The sequence below is a fragment of the Ursus arctos genome, unplaced genomic scaffold (genome assembly GCF_023065955.2).
Source record: "Ursus arctos isolate Adak ecotype North America unplaced genomic scaffold, UrsArc2.0 scaffold_13, whole genome shotgun sequence".
Classification (NCBI taxonomy): Eukaryota; Metazoa; Chordata; class Mammalia; order Carnivora; family Ursidae; genus Ursus; species Ursus arctos.
Window position 1 is genome coordinate 48,824,907 of NW_026622797.1, and position 18,177 is coordinate 48,843,083.

Here is an 18,177-nt window from a genome sequence, read left to right on the forward strand (position 1 = left end):
AATCCTTAAAGAAAGATCATTTCTTTTTTTTTTGTCTTTGTATGACATACTTGTGCATTTAAGAAATGATTGTCTATAAGAATACCTAACATTTACTGAGTATTTACTGGGTACCAGGCTTACTAAGTGCTTTCAAGAATTAATTTACTTTTCACAACAATCATATGAAATAAGTACTTTTAATATCCCCACTTAACGTATCATAATTATGGCTTAGAAGGCTTACCATTGTATTACCTTATTTTAGTTCAGTTTCTTATTTTAGTTCTTTAGTTTCTTCTTGGGGCTTTATCATGATATCACATCGATTAGGGATTTCTGTCTCTAAATTGTTAAATATTTATATTATCTAAATGCATTAGGTATTTCTGTTTCTAACTTGGTAACTGTACACATATTGTCCACAGTTTCCATGTTTCTGTGTCACCCACATGGAAGTACTCCATCACCACTGAGTTGAAGAAAATGTGTGGTGCAAAGAACATCGGGGCAGGAAATCTATAGACCTGAGTGTCTGTTGGCCTGAGTGGCTAATTAGCTATGAGTGCCAGTTTCTTTGTGAAATAAGGGAAATATAAGGTCTCTTCTAGGCATAAATCCCTTGCTTTCACAATGTGAGCTTCTCCCTAGACTGTGTACATTTTAAGGTGCATAGCCTTTGTCTTTTTATCCCCAGTTCCTAGCATAGTGCCTGGCACATAGCAGGTGGTCCATAAATGTTTGTTGAATTAATAAATGAATAAACAGAACAAAAACAATTCTACTAGCAGCCCATGATCGTAAGTTTGCTTTAGAATATAAATATATTATTTAAAAACCTCTAGTTTGGCAGTTTTCTATTAATTCTAAAGTGGTATTTGTAATGCCTTGCCAGAATAAGCATTTGGTAAATGATTTTTAATTCCCTAAAATTCTTAAGCATAATATCTCAACCAATATGAATATGGTGTACAATTTTGCTATTTTAGAGTACCATTGTTTAGTATAGCATTAATTCACTTTCTATGAGTTAATTGGGAAAAAAGCTGATATTTAAGGGATTAATTATTAGGAAATGAAAGCCCAGTTGTAGATGCTGTTTTTGAAACAGAGACTTCTCTATGATGAAGAATCCATGGGTTCCCTTTTCTCTACATCCTGACTAGCATTTGTTATCTCTTGTCTTTTTGATGATAGTCATTATACAGGTGTGAAGTGATATCTCATTGTTGTTTTGATTTGCATTTTCTTGATGATTAGTAATGTTTAGCTCCTTTCATTTATGTGTTGACCATTTGTTTGTTGTCTTTGGAAAAATGTCTATTCAGTTCCTCTACCTACTTTTTAATTGGATTTTTTTTTTTTTTTTTTACTATTGAGTTGTATGAGTTTCTGATATATTTTGGATATTTTTTTTTTAAGATTTTTATTTATTTATTTGACAGAGAGAGAGGGAACACAAGCAGGGGGAGTGGGAGAGGGAGAAGCAGGTTTCATGTTGAGCAGGGAGCCTGATGCGGGGCTTAATCCCAGGACCCCAGGATCATGACCTGAGCCGGAGGCAGATGCTTAATGACTGAGCCACCCAGGTGCCCCTCTTTTTCTTCTTTTGAAAGATTTTATTTATTTCTTTGAGAGAAGGAGCAAGTGCGAGTTGGGGGTGTGTGGGGGGGGGGCAGAGGGAGAAGCAGACTCCCCGCTGAGCAGAGAGCCTGATGTGGGGCTTGATCCCAGGACCCTGGGATCATGACCTAAGCCAAACGCAGGTGCTTAACCGACTGAGCCACGCAGGCACCCCTATATTTTGTATATTAACCTTTTATCAGATATATGGTTTGCAGATATTTTCTCCTAATCTGTAAGTTGCTTTTTCATTTTGTTGATTGTTTATTTTGCTGTGCAGAAGCTGGAAAAGCATGACCCATTCACAGTCTTCATATTTTTATTGAGAATTTGCTTAATAGACATCTGGAAAGTGTGCGGTTTCTAGATTGAATAGTATTTTATCACTACCTGAATGACCTAGCCCCAGTGTGATAGTGATTTTGACGTAAGTTGAGCATAGATGTTATTATGTAGTGGCTAAGTGCATATATACTTCTTTGTACCTTATAAGCCTGCTAACACAGTTTTATGATTATTGCTTTATGTAGTTGTCTTTTAGATCATATACAAGAAAAAAAGTTACAAACGAAAATACATATATGCTCTTTTTTTTTTAACCCATGTTTTTATCTTTACCAGTGCCCTTTATTTTTTGTGTAGATGAATTACTGTCTATAGTTCTTTCATTTTAACTGAAGGTCTCCCTTTAGTATATTTTTGTAAAGCAGATCTTCTTTTTTTTTTTTTTTTTTAAGATTTTATTTATTTATTTGACAGAGATAGAGACAGCCAGTGAAAGAGGGAACACAAGCAGGGGGAGTGGGAGAGGAAGAAGCAGGCTCATAGCGGAGGAGCCTGATGTGGGGCTGGATCCCAGAACGCTGGGATCACGCTCTGAGCCGAAGGCAGACGCTTAACCGCTGTACCACCCAGGCGCCCCGTAAAGCAGATCTTCTAGTGATGAATTCTCTCAGTTTCTATATTTGGGAATGTCTTACTTGCTGCTGCTTTTTTCCTTCCTCACCTGGTTCTCCCTTGATTTTGCAGGATAGTTTTGCTGGATATAGAATTATTTGACAGTCTTTTTCTTTCATCACTTTGACTCTATTAACCCACTGCCTTCTGGCCTTCCTGGTTTCTGATAAGTCAGTTGTTAAATTTATGAGAACTCATACACAAAGAGTTTTTTTCTGCTACTTTAAAGATTCTCTTTTTGTCTTCCTCTTTGACTATATGTGTGTAAATGTGGATCCTGTTTGGAGTTTGTTGAGTTCTTGGATGTATAGATTAACATTTTTCATCAAATTTGGAAAATGTTCAGCCATCATTTCTTCAGATATTGTTTCTACCCCTTTCTTCTCCCCTTTCCTCCTGAGACTCCCGTAATACATGTTTATAGGCTTGATGGTGACCTGTAGGTCTCAGAGGCTCTGCTTATTTTTCCTAATTTTTTTTTTCTATTTGTTGCAGACAGGATACTTTCAATTGCATACCTTCAAGTTTGTTGATTCTTTGTTCTGCCAACTCAGATATGTGACTGAAATTTTCATTTTAGTTGTTGTACTTTTCAACTCCAAAATTACTATATTACCAAAATAACATGTAGTAATTACAGCAAAATTGAACAGAAAGTCTAGAGATTTCCCATATATTCCCTACTCCACACATGCGTAGTCTATCTCATTATCAACATCCCCCACCAGAGAGTGGTACAATTGTTATAATCAATGAACCTATGTTGATACCCAGAATCTACAGTTTACATTAGGTTTCAGTATTGGTATTGTATATTCTGTGGGTTTGGATAAATGTTTAATGACATGTATCTACCATTATTGTACCATACAGAATATTTCCACTGCCTTAAAACTCCTTTATGCTCTGCCTATTTATCCTATATACCCTCCCACCCTGCCTTGGCCCCTGACGACCATTGATCCTTTTACTGTTTCCATAGTTTTGTCTTTTCCAGAATGTCCTATAGTTGGAATCATATAGTATGTGGCCTTTTCAGATTGGCTTCTTTCACTTAATAATGGACATTTCAGATTCCTCCATGTCTTTTATGACTTGATAGCCCATTTCTTTTAGCACTAAATACTATTCCATTGTCTGGGTGTACTATAGTGTGTTTATCTATTCATCTACTGAAATACGTCTTGGTTGCCTCCAAGTTTTGTCAGTTATGAATAAAGTTGCTCTAAACAGTGTGTGCAGGCTTTTTTGTGGACATAACTTTCAGTTCTTTTGGGTAAACACCAAAGAGTACAATTGCTGGATTGTATGGCAAAAGTATGGGTACTTTGGAAGAAACCACCAAACTCTCTTCCAAAGTGGCTGTACCATTTTGTATTCCCACCAGCAATGAATGAAAGTTCCTGTTGCTCTACATCCTTGCTAGCGTTTATTGTTGTCAGTGTTCTGGATATTAGCTGTTCTAATAGGTATCTTATTGCTGTTTAATTTGGGACCCTACTTTAGCCTTCATATCCTGCTTGTATAGCCTTAATGGGTGAGAAATTAGAGCCTTTTTATTTATTTCCTGGACATGCCCACAGTTCTGCATATGAGCATAGTTACAGTCTTTTTTTTTTTTTTTTTCTGGTTACACTCTTTCCTACCCAGTTCCATTTATAGAAAATTCTGGAAAATGCAAACTAATCTATGGTGGTAGATAGTAGATCCACTAGTGATTGATTGAGGATGGGAATGGAAATGGAAATATTACAAAGGAGTATGAGGAGTCTTTGGAGACAATGTAAGTCTCAATCATATTGTCATGATGATTTCACGGGTGTGTAACTATATCAGAACTCATAAATGGTATGCTTTAAATTTGTGCAGCTTATTGCACATCAATTATATCTCCGTAAATTTGGAGGAAAATCAATAAAGCTGTATGGGTTTATTAGTGGATAAAGGGTCTGTAATTGAGGAATTTGTAAAAATCAGTGGATCATAGCACAGCTGGAGGGATGGACCTTGAATAGGAAATGGAGTAGCTAGTTCACCCTTGAAACTGCAGTGAGAGAAGAAATGTTGCTGTCAACATATGTCTGTTTGCTAGGGAGATGATGAGGTAGTTACATTCTTGTGTGCCTCTTTTTTGTGGGTGTGGTGTTAAGTGATGAGCATTTGAGGTAATTGATGAAGGATATGTGAAAATTTGCTGATCAAAGATAAGATTATAGAAGCATTGTAGTCCACATAAAGTAGGAGATGAATCATGGGACCGTTGTACGGTTCTCTCCATTAGCAGCCCAGTGTGAGAAGGCAGAAATGGATTTTTCTGTTTGTTGTGGTAGAAGGACAGAGAGTGTAAGGTGGGTGAGAGAGAAGTGAAGAGGGACTGATAGAGCCAGGAGAATGCAGACAACACCATAAATTAAAGAGTAGATAGAGCTTGTACTCTGCCTTTTTTTCTTCTCTATCCCTTGATATATCTAACTCCTAGTATTTTCTAGTTCATATAGTCTCACATGGGTAAGGAACATTTCACTCTTCCCTCCAAAATGGTGGGACTGTTGTCCATAAAAGAACTTATGAGAGCAGGTTTGGAGGATGAGAAAAGAAGTCAAAGAACTTCCAAGTCCTGGAATGAACTTGGAAGAATTTGTACAGAATGGGAGGAAGTTTAAGAACTAAAATGTGTTATTACTTCAAGTCTCATTAATAAAGAATGTCATATCAAATTTAAATTTCATTTGAACCTTATTTATATCTTTGTATGATGCTTTCCAGTTTACAATATGCCATAATAGGGGGGTAATTCTGGGTGATGAACATATGAGGAACATGTGAACATTAGCCTGAGGTTACAGGGAAGTTCTAATATAAAGTGTATTACCTTTAGGGCCTATGTAATCATAAAGTTGCTGGATTAAAAATGTGGTAAATGGTGCGCCTGAGTGGCTCAGTCGGTTTAACATCTGACTCTTGGTTGTTGCTCAGATCATGATTTCAGGCTCATGAGATTGAGCCCCAAGTTGGGCTCTGTGTTCCCTGTAGAGTCTGCTAGAGATTCTTCCCCCCACCCTCTTCCCCCTTGCCCCCACCCAGCTCATGTGCACGTGCTCTCTCAAGTAAATAAATAAAATCTTAAAAAAAAAAAAAGAAATGTTGTAAATGTCATTAATTCAAATCTCATTCATTTCCTTCCTGATTATGAAATTCAAATACGTTCATTACAAAATTCTCAGACGGGGGCACCTGGCTGGCTCAGTCAAAGGGGCATGTGACTCTTGATCTCCAGTCGTCAGTTTGAGCTCTGCATTGGGTATAGAGATTACTTAAATAAATAAGTAAACTTAAAAAAATAAAAATAAAAATTCTTAATATAGAAAAAGGATGTTAAAAGCATCTGTTAGGGGTGCTTGGGTGGCTCAGTGATTAAGCGTCTGCCTTTGGCTCAGGGTATGATCCCAGGGTCCTGGGATTGAGCCCCGCATCGGGCTCCCTGCTCTGCTGGGAGCCTGCTTCTTCCTCTCCCACTCCCACTGCTTGTGTTCCCTCTCTGGCTGGCTGTCTCTCTCTCTGTCAAATAAATAAAAAAAAAAATTCTTTAAAAAAAAATAAAAGCATCTTAACAGATGCTAAATTAGAAATAATCATTATTAATATTTTGTGTATAGTCTTCTAGACTTTTTTCTTTGCAAAAATACAGATGTTTTTCCCATAAGAGTGGAGATTCCATTATTTTTTTTTATAAAATGTAATTTTAGCTGGAGTGATACAAATGTAAATTTCGACTATCAAAATAAGTTGGTGGAACGTTTATTAATCATGTTAGATTCTGCGGGCAGAAAGAAATATTTAAAAATACAACTCCTGAGGGGGCGTCTGGCTGGCTTAGTTGGTAGAGCCTATGACTCTTGATCTCAGGGTTGTGAGTTTGAGCCCATGTTGGGTGTAAAGAGTACTTAAAAATAAAATCTTAAAGTATGCATATACATATATGTCTATTTTGTGTGTGTGTGTGTGTGTGTGTGTGTGTGTATGTGTGTATACATATATAAAACTCCTGAGTACTTTTCAGAAAATAGAGATGTTCTCAAAGAAAGTGAAGATAGACTGAAAGGAAAATTAGTCGGGGAAGTAGGGCAGAGGCATAGGCTGAGGAGGGAAGAGAAATGGAGAAAACTTGACTTCCTGTCGTACTGCTATCTTCCTGACTGCTGGCTTTCATCTGCCACTTCCTCATTCACCTCTGCAGAGTTTTGTCCAGACTCTCCGTAACTGCCAGCACCCCAGCATTGATGCTCCCATGGTGACGGGTGATAGGTATCAGCTATAATGTACCGTCCCTTGCAGTTTTTCCTCACAGCACAGAGCAGTCAGGGTGGAGTGGCAGTTCACGGACTTGCCACCGTTTCTTCACCTCTCTTGGCACTATGGTAGTGTTAATAGGCCAGTATGTAAACTTCAGTAGAATACCTGGAACTTGCCCCTGTCATCAAGGAATAACCTTTTGCTTTTTTAAATGTATGAAATGCAATTGATAAAATATATGTTTGCTGTGGATTCCTTGAGAACTTTATTATTATTATTATTTTTTAAAGATTTTATTTATTTATGTGACAGAGAGACAGCCAGCGAGAGAGGGAACACAGCAGGGGGAGTGGGAGAGGAAGAAGCAGGCTCATAGCGGAAGAGCCTGATGTGGGACTCGATCCTGGTACGCCGGGATCACGCCCTGAGCCGAAGGCAGACGCTTTAATGACTGCGCTACCCAGGCGCCCCCTCCTTGAGAACTTTAAAATGTCTATTAGCAAGACTCCAATTCTTACTAACTAATATATTTCTTTTTATCAATCTTAAAACTATTTTGTTAAAGTTTCATGTATTGAAAGATGAGAAATACCTGCTTTTTCTCATTAAGATTTATTATATCCTCTCAATTGCTTTTATGTTGCATGGAATACAAATTTTTCCTTAAATATATGTCCAACTGTATAGAAGTATAGACTTGTGGAAATAGATGTGTAATTCAGGTATTTTACCCTTTCTATGAAGGAGACAAAATCGAAGTGTAGTATTAAGTTTTTTGTGAAAACCACTAAGGGTAAAAAAAATTTTTTTTTTCAGTAGACTTTTAACATGATTATTTAATAATTATTTTTATGTAATGATAATTATATTAAAAGTTTGGCATAATTTTAGGAGACTAGGACTAAATAAATTATGAATGAAATTGCCTTTGAGCGGTAAAACCTGTTCTTTGGTGTGGTCCTTGTATTCTCCTTAGAAACAAACAAAAGTTTACTTTCGGGACTGAAGACAGCATAGATTTTTTTTCCGCTTTAAAATGTTTTTTTTTTTTTTCTTGCATTGATTGGCTAGCGATAGTTATTACTTTTCTCATATATATAATATATTCAGCTTTCTTGGCAAAATAAATATATTCTTAGTGACTCATAATGAAAAAGAGAATCTTGTATGAGTTGGGGATGGGGTTTGGGATTATTTTAGGATGAACCTGGGAAATGGATATAGTGTCAGTTCATAGGGAGGAACCATGCTGTAGCACTTTTCCTTCCCGTCCAAGAGCTGAGAAGGTAGAAGGGGGCGGGTAAGAGGAATCACAAGCAGATTCTTCAGCCTTGTGGTGGATCTGTCTGCCTTACTATATATGTTAGGTCGTCAGTCTCTTAGAAGGTATTATTGCGCATGTGTGTGTGTGCATGCTTCTATTTCAAGCCACTTTATGTTTCCTCTGAGAAGACTAACTAATAAATCTTTTGTAGTCACAGATGCTGATTTGTTTCCAGTGGTGGAAAAGATGTGGGTCATGTAGGTTTCTGAGGTTTTTTATAAAGGTGACTGAGGTGAGAAGGAACAGTTTTGGAAGAGATAATATGGTTTTGCTCACCACTGTTTTATGTGTGTATGTTTGTGTGTGTGTTATGGTGAGGGAAGATGGATTGGTGTGGCAACATGAGTCATATATGTAACTGAAAACTCCCCCACTTTTCACTCTTCCCCTTGTCTAGGAGAACAGGTTAGCTGGTTGGAAGCAGGGGCCTGTGGTTTCTGTAGCTCCTTTCTCTCCGTGAAGAATAGCTGGGTAATTGAAAGAGTTGGCTTTCTGCTGTGTTGGTATCGTCCCTACTAAATACATCAGTATTTCCATTCTGAAAATATAAAGTGATCAATTTCATATTCCTGCTCTAATTAGATTAGATTTAATTGGCTCTTCCCTATTTTTAGTATTGTTTATTTTTCTCTTAAATAATATTGAAGCAAAATTATACTAGTGATATTATGCAGAGTAAAGGACTGAAAATAAGTCTGATAGTGGTTTGCAAAGGTCTTATCTTAGAGCCTGAGTGTAAATGCACAGTAAATGGTTTTTATTACTATTATTATTGATAGTAACACCTTTTTTGTATTTCAACTCTAATCAAAGAAAATATAATTTTTAGTTGAAATTGTTTTCACTGTGGTCAAAGTAAATTATTTTTAAGAATCTATAAATTTAATTTTTAAAGTTTATCATTATAGAAAATACTAAATTATAAAATTTAAATTTGGTAATTATAGATTCAGAATAAGAGATTGAAGTGGGAAAACTTCAAAAACTTTTAAAAAATATGCCTTTGGGGGTGCCTGGGTGGTTCAGTGGGTTGAGCGTCTGCCTTTAGCTCAGGTCATGATCCCAGGGTCCTGGGATTGAGTCCCACATCAGACTCTCTGCTCAGTGAATAGTCTGCTTCTCTCTTTCCCCCACTTGTGCTCATTCTCTCTCTCTCACAAAAATGAATAAAATCTTAAAAAAAATATGCCTTTGGTTTCAGATTGTAAAGTGAGAGAGAATATGGACTTTGGATTTGGATAGACTTGGAGTTGTGTCTAGATTTCACCATTACTCCTGTATGTCTTGGGCAACTTGCTCTTATTACAAGGGCCCATTTTCTAGGTAGCTATAGAAATGAAGCTATTTTAATTAATTAACTACATTGAAGTATAATCAGGATTTAAAAATGAAGCTGTTTTAACAGGGAATCGGGTTATATCTTGATTTGCTTCTAGGGCTGGCATTTCCAAGGAAGCAGATCATGCCGCAGTCCACAGGTTCCCCGGATTTCTCAGGTTCTCTGAGCCTCGAGCCTCTTGCTAATGTTCCAGGTCATTCTCAGCTCTACCTTGTAACCAGAATATCAGCCAAATCACACGAAATATTTTGACAAAGTACTTTTTTCCAGATATGTTCAGGAATCTTAAAAGTTCTTAGCAGGGAGGAGTGGCCTGTGAGAGCAGACAGTCTGACCCTAGCATATATTTTAGTGGTGCACACTAAATGTGCATCTAAGCTCTTGGGTTAAAATACGGCTAATTTCTAATTATATTTCTAGTTCATCCTTCAGACTACTTATTCTGATTTATTTGGATTTGGAATTTTTTTCTTTTTTGGCCTAATAAAAATTATTCATCCTATAAACCAACTATCAAAGTATCTGATTTCTGTGAACCTTAGTTTCTTCATGTCTAAAAGGGGATCAGTGGTACCTAATATCATAGAATTGTAGTAAGGATAAGTTAAAGCACATAAACGTTTTAGTTCATAATCAGTTCTCAGTGAAGGTTAGGTTTCTTCCTTTCTCTTACGTTGAATTTGTTAATGGGATGGAAAGGTAAGTTGTTAGTGGCCTTAGCTTTGATCGGTAATAATAAACAGGGGACCAGTAAATGTACTTTTAAAAATTCAGTTACTTCATTGTGGTCTGTGAATGCTGAATTATATTTAAAACATACTTATAGCAGCAGATACAATTTTGCCCCCACGCTCCCATTCCTTCAAATAACAGAAGTCGATCACTACTCTTTGTAACATAGTGTTGCTTGCTGAGAGAATATAGAACAGTTTTTTTTGGAAGAAGGAAGTCTTTATTTATTTAAAAAAAGATCTTATTTATTTGTTTATTTAGTTGAGAGAGAGAGAACATGTGAGCAGGGGGAGGGGCAGAGGGAGAGAATCTCAAGCAGACTCCACACTGAGTGCAGAGCCCAACCCACGTGGGGCTCAATCCCATGACCCCAAGATCATGACTTGAGCCAAAACCAAGAGTCGGAGGCTCAACCAACTGAGCCATCCAGGTACCCCTGTAAGCCTTTATCTTTAAACCAGTTGTTTGAAGTGCCTTTTGCTTCAGGGAACACTCATGCCCAGGTTACCAGTCTACTGCACCAAAACTATTTAGCCTATAGGTAACTGAGTTATGGTACTCTAGTACTGCAGTACCTGAAAACTACTTATAACATTGTTTTGATGGAGAAACATGTTTGTAATTAAAATCTTACATGTTAGGTTATATCTTGCCTTGTCATAGTTTTCTAAAAGGAAACAGTCTCTTCACATCCAGGTTACTGGCCAGGGGTTTGAGGCATTAGAAACTAGAGTAAGAATTGGGGAAGATTAGCCATAGTGTCAAAGGTTAGGGGGCTTTACAGCAACCAGAAGAAGGAATAGAAATTGTATTATCCAAGCAGTGAGGATCGGGGACTAGGGTTTTGCCTGGGAGGATTTAAGGAGGGAGGTAAGAAGGCTAGGGACCTGGGAGGCAGTTGGGGGGGTTTTAGGAAGTAACCAGGTGAATGAGGAATGGAGGTACTTGGTCAGTCAGTAGCTGTCTTGATTCAGTAGAGAGAGCTAGTGAACAGGGTAATCTAAAGTGATAGGGATCAGAAACAGGGAAACCCATAATTAGGGTTTTGATACAATAACACATTATAGCAAAGAATTTAGCATAATTAGGCAAAGCAGTTTAGTTACTTCAAGCACCAGTGGATTATCATAATGACATAGTCTCACATATTATTATTCTGTTATTTTGGCTTTATATCTCTTTTTCTGGTGACATAAGCTATTCACATTTTTAATATAGGTCTTTGACTTAAATAACAGAATGGTGCAAAGTCAAGATGAAGTAGAACTTTAACAGATAAAAACTAGAGTTAACAGGGGCACCTGGGTGGCTCAGTCGTTAGGTGTCTGCCTTCGGCTCAGGGCATGATCCTGGAGTCCTGGGATCGAGCCCCACATCAGGCTCCTCTGCTGGGAGCCTGCTTCTTCCTCTCCCACTCCCCCTGCTTGTGTTCTGTCTCTCGCTCGCTGTCTCTCTCTGTCAAATGAATAAATAAAATCTTTAAAAAACAAACAAACAAACAAACAAAAAAAACTAGAGTTAACAGACTGTATTTTGAAAGGATGATGATTATTATTCAAAAGCAGATAATTCTATTTTTTTAAATATTTATTTGTTTTAGAGAGAGAGAACATGTGCACCTGTGCAAGGTTGTGGGGGGGGGGGGAGAGCAGAGGGAGAGGGAGAGAGAATCTTCAATCACACTCCCTGCTGAGCATGGAGCCTACCTTGGGGCTCCATCCCAGGACCCTGAGATCATGACCTGAGCTGAAATTGAGAGTCAGCCATTCAACTGACTGAACCACCCAGGCGCCCCCAGATAATCCTGTATTATTATAAAAGGCAGTATATAATGGGAATGGGATAAACTGATAAAACATAAATGTCAGTTTACAAGCTTCTGAACATACTCAGCAGCTCAGTAATTTCAGTTTGAATAGGCTAGAAGAAATTTAGAAGAAATTCATTCTAATTGATTGAAAATTCTACAGTTTGTAGATTTTACTGATATTATTAGACAATATAGCTTTCAAATAGTTGAAAACAAATTAGCATTTGAAACAGAATAACTGCCAGAGGATTAAAATTTACCCAAGATAGTGCTAGGTTGGTATTCTTCATAGTAAAAGTATATCAAGGAAAGAAAAAGATATTTGGAAAATCTTATTTGCAGAGTAGTAAATAACTGAGGTTTGAGTACAAACTGCTTTGTCACCTTTTTTTCTCTATAAGTTCTTTTTTTTTTTTTTTTTTTAAAGATTTTATTTGTTTATTTGACAGAGAGAGACAGCCAGCGAGAGAGGGAACACAAGCAGGGGGAGTGGGAGAGGAAGAAGCAGGCTCACAACGGAGGAGCCTGATGTGGGGCTCGGTCCCGTAACGCCGGGATCACGCCCTGAGCCGAAGGCAGACGCTTTAACCGCTGTGCCACCCAGGCGCCCCTTTTTCTCTATAAGTTCTAATTAAAAAAAAGTTTTTTTTTCCTTCCAGATTGTCTGCTTTTCTGCTACGTGTGCCGTACCATCTTATATTAAAATAATCTGATTAAGAAACCTAATTTTATTTATGGTTTTGACCTTTGGATGTTGCTGGCATGGTGTATGGTGTTCACTTTATTTCCCCTCAGAAAGAATTCTTAAAGTTAGGTTTTTTTTTTTGTTTTTGTTTTTTTTTTTTAAGTAACACAGGGCTTGAACTCACAATCCTGAGATCGAGACCTGAGCTGAGATCAAGAGTCAGACGCTCAACCAACTGAGCCACCCAGGTGCTCCCAAAGTTAGGTATTTTTAATCCAAGAGCAAAAGAGTCTAAAGAATTAAATAGGAACTTGAAAAAAAATTAAACATTATTGGCCAATAAATAAAAAAGATATTCAATTATGTTAATTGTTAGAGAAATAGAAACTAAAACCACAATAAGGTGTACTTTTCCCCCACCAGATTGGTAATGTATCCGGTATTTGCAGTGATTTGGAACACTGGAACTGTCATACAGTGCTAGGAGAATTGTAAATTATTATATTACAACATCAAGGAAAACAGTTTATTTAGTAAAGTTAAGATACATATGCCTTGTTACCCAATAACTTCATTCCTAGATGTAGATGCCGTAGCAGTGCTTCTCAACCCCCAGTTGACCTAATTCCCCCTTTATAAAAGTTATTGTATAGTTCTGTTTACTACCGTGAACTGAAATTCATGGGTGATATAACCTATTTTCATGCATAATTAAAAAATGATTATGATTCTTTATTATAAAAAAAGCAAAAGAAAGTAATTTATAATGAAATAACATATTTAAATATATAAGAGTCAGGCTTTTTTTTTTTTTTTTTTTTTTTTAAGAGAGGAAAGAGGGGGAGGGACAAAGGGAGAGAGAAGGAATCTTAAGCAGGCTCCACATCCAGTGTGGAGCCAGACACGGGGCTCAATTTCACAACCCTGAGATCATGACCTAAGCTGAAATCAAATGTCGGACGCTTAACTGACTAAGCCACCCAGGCGCCCCAGAATCAGGCATTTTTATTATGATATCTAAATGCTAATCAGATCCTAGATGCATACCTAATGGTGAAACATGTAATTGCGGTGATGCAGTGTGTGGTTCTGGGTACCTTTGAATTAGCACTGTTTTTTGTGTTGTGCTAAATGTATACTGTGGTATATGTGAATTGATTAACTTGTGGGCTTCACAATTCCATAGGAGATTCTGAAAAGAAATTCTAGTTGTTTCCCAGATTCTTACCTTGAGTCTGGAATGTAAGAGTGAAGCTCATTAGCACGTTAGATAATATTTTTATCTCTTCATTTGATTTTTCTTTCACTTCTTTTTCTCTATTGTTTATGCTATTTATTGTTTCTCTTTTCATTTCTGCCTTATTTCTTATGTGTTTTCTTTTTTCCTACCTTTTGCCAATAGTAGTTCTGTTCACGACTGTAGCCACAAAGATTATACTTGTTTTAACTATTTTTCTTCTTATCTTCCTATCTGTTCAGTTATGCAAGGTATGGAGGTTCATACTCAGAATTTTCCCAGAGGCATAAGGAAATCCTTTACTATATAAACAGTTGCTCAGTTAAGCTATTAATTAATGATTTGAAATGCTTTTTTGAAAACAAAAATTAACAAGCCATTGGACTTTTTGGAATTGAGATTCTTGTGTTTTTTTTGTTGTTCATATATTAACATTTTAAAGGTATTTTTAGTATAGATTCATTCTGCTTTCATAATTTTTAGGTCAGGTATTGTGTCTAATATAGTCACTCTTGAATTTTTGGAATCTGTCTAGTACAGTGCTTAGAACAAAGTGGGCTCTTAATAAATTATTGAGTAAATGCAACAGTTTGAATTTGTTACTTTAACAATATTAACAATTGTGTATGTTCTGAAGTTTTCCCCGTAGTAGATGATTTTAAACTTTCTGCTTAAGCTAATTATTATTTGAAATATAAAATTAAACTTTGTGGACTGTATTATTTAAAATTTAGGATCCCTTCTGATTCTCTTTCCATTAACCATGTGTGATTTAATGGATAAGTGATAGAAATAATATGTATATGAATAATTATTTAAATAAGTTGATTTTTCATGAAATATTTGAGTATCTGTTGTAATCCAGGAAAAAGCAGTAAACAAAAATTTTCCTTTTCCCTTAAAAAGTTTATAGTTTTGGAGGACACAGATAAGAAAACACAGATTTCAACACAATGTAATCAGTGCTATGGCAGTTAAGCCCAAAGTGCTGGAAGAACACATAGCCCATACTTGGGAGTCTGGGAGGGCTCTGTAGGGATTTTGTGGTAGTATAAGTCTGAAGGACACTTTGGAGCTGGCTGGGTAAAGAAGGGAAGAAGTGGGATAGAGCATTTGGCCTAATGAAACAACAGGTAGGAAGACCCAGAGGTGAGACAGAGTGAGCCTGGCCGCTCTTAATTTTATGAACAACTATGGAGAAGTACACTGTTTTAGTTCCCTTAAGCCTACCAGATTAGTTATTAGTTATTAGTTATTGCAACAACGTTATATAAATTTCTGTTGTGTTAAGCAACTGAAATTTTTGGGTTTAACTACAATTTTGTTTTTGAACAATATTAATATATTATTTTGATTAAAAAATTAGATTAAAAGTTACTATACATCCACTAGAATGGCTAAAATTAAGAAGAGTGATCATTTTTGGTGAGGATATGGGATAACTGGTACTGGTGAAAGTATAAAATGGTATAGCCACTTTGGTAAAAAGCTTGGCAGTGTCTGATGAATTTATACATAGACCTCTTGTATGACCCAGCAATTCCATCTGTAGGTGTAGACATCCAAGAACATTTAGTGCATATGAGTATAGGACACTTGTAGAAGAATGTTCATAAAAGCTTTATTCATAATATCCCCAAACTGGAAACAATTCAAATGTCCATCAGTAGAAGAATGAATAAACAATTTATGGTATATCTATAGGAAAGATTACCACTCAACTCTAAAAAAGAAAACTGATACAGTAACATAGATGAATGCCAGAAATGTTAAGTTGAATAAAAGAAGCCCAAACTAAAGAATACATATGGGTATGATCTGATTTATATGAAATTCAGGAATGACAGAAATATCTATCGTGATAGAAATCAAAATTGTGATTGCATGGAGTTGGGGGGAAATGTTGGGTAGAAAGAGGCACATGGGAACTTTATGGAGTGATGGAAATAGTGTCTGTCTTGATCTGGTTGGTGGTTAAATAGATGTATATGTTTGTCAGAATTCAAGCCAATCACTTAAGACTTGTGTATTTTACTGTATGTAAATTTTACCTCAATAAAATACTAGTAGTATAGAAAATACAAGAGTTTGGTGCATTAAGGGAACAAAAGTCTAATATGGTTGGGTTGAGAGGAAGTGTTGGGGGTAGGAACGTTATTTTGGGCTGGGGCCATTTTGAATGACTTTGTAAATTATTAAGGCTTATCCTAAGATTATCAGGAAGCCATTGAAGGTTTTTAAGAGAGATAGTATTAAGTTCGATTTTAAAACCATCCTTGCCTTCTCAGTGGATTGGACAAGAGCAAGAATGGATGTAGAAAGACCTGTTGAGAAGCTTTTGCTGAAGCCAAAACAAAAGATGATAGTGGTTTGTATTGGAACGTAATAAAGGGGTTGGAGGAAGCAGACATTTAGTGATGGGGAATGCAAGAGAAGACAAGGCTGACCACAACATTTCTCTCTTGATCAGCTAGGTGGATGATGGCATGCTATACTGAGCAAAAGAGCAGAGGTGGGCAAGAAGTGGGGAGGTTAGAGGAAGATGGTGACCTGAATTTCACAGATTTGATTGCTTAGTTTTGGGAAAGATACAGAAGATGATATAATAGTAATATAATTAGAAATATATGAGTGAAACCATGAGAGACTCTGGACTCTGGGAAACTGAGGATTACAGAAGGGAGCGGGGTGAGGGGATGGGGTGACCAGGTGATGGGTAGTAAGGAGGGCACATGTTGGGATGAGCACTGGGTGTTATATGCAACTAATGAATTGTTGAACACTACAACAAAAACTTATGATGTACTATATGCTGGCTAACTGAACATAATAAAAAAATTTAAGACTAAAATTTCAAGGAATTATTACGGTCTAAGTAATTATTTCCTTTCTGCTCAAGGTGTTCATTATCCCTTCTCTTTTCTCTTTATGAAGACATAGATGATTTGCCATTCACAGTCTATATAAATACAACTACTGAACAAAGGATAGTTTATACAAATAGAGAAAGTTGGGTGGTTTTATTCAAGAGAATAGTTTCCCTTGTAACTCTCCATATTTAATTTTAACAGTCAACCATATAGTATTGAAGCAATCAGACTCCTTCAGGGGAGGGACTGCAAAGGGCCTGGTGCTGTTACATTCTTTTCTAAAATTGACATATAATTCACATACCATAAAACTCATCATTTTAAAGTGTACAACTTACTGATTTTTAGTATATTCACACAGTTGTGCAACCGTCACTACTATCTAGTTCCAGAACATTTTCATTACCCTATAAAGAAACCCTGTACCCCCCCAGTGGTAGTCATTTCCCTTCCCCCCATTGCTCTCAGCCCCTGGCAACCACTAATCTACTTTCTATCCTTATGGATTTGCCTGCATTCTTTCTGTATTAGCCTATCTCCCTTATTATCAGTCGTCATTCTATAGTCCAGAAATTCACAAACTTTATGGGCCTATGTATCACCTGGGGATCCTGTTCAAGGACAGCGATATAGGACATGGTTCTCTCCGTTACGGAGCTTATATGCTGATCATATGCTGGTTGGGAAGACAAGACACATTTTTTTTAAAAAAGATTTTATTTATTTATTTCAGACAGAGAGAGAGAGAGCGAGCACAAGCAGGGGGAGCAGCAGAGGGAGATGGAGAAGCAGGCTTCCCGCTGAGTAGGGAGCCCGATGTGGGGCTCGATCCCTGGACCCTGGGATGATGACCTGAGCCAAAGACAGACACTCAGCCTAGGCACGCCACAAGACACATTTTTGAATATAATTAGTGCTACAAGGTTGTGAATGAATACATTCTAAAAGAATAGTAGAGTAAGTGGAGTGAGGCCTCTTTGGACATGGTATTCTCAAAGTTTCATAGATTAGTTTTAATTAGATTAATATTAATCACAACTCAACCAAGAATCTTTTATATCTAAGTTGACTTGTATAATGTATTTTGATATCCCTCAGGAGATATTGTCTTATATAGCATAATTCTATCTTATATGGTTCCACCTTTCCTACTTATTGAGAAGTTTGTATTATTTAAACTCAGTATTATATTGTTGACCTGTTCAGATGTGCCATGTAGTAATGGCTATCCTTTCTAGCTTGGTATTTTAGGGGAAAAAATGGCATCCAATTTAATTTATGTGAGAGTACCTTGTAGACTTTATGGTTTTATGCTAATGCAAAGTATT

The 18,177-nt window shown here is 36.7% G+C and overlaps 1 protein-coding gene across 3 annotated transcripts in view; it reads left to right on the plus strand.

Moving 5' to 3' along the window:
* Positions 1-18,177, plus strand: part of CDK19 (cyclin dependent kinase 19) — a 164,539-nt gene that overhangs the window by 64,763 nt on the left and 81,599 nt on the right. The window lies entirely within an intron of this gene.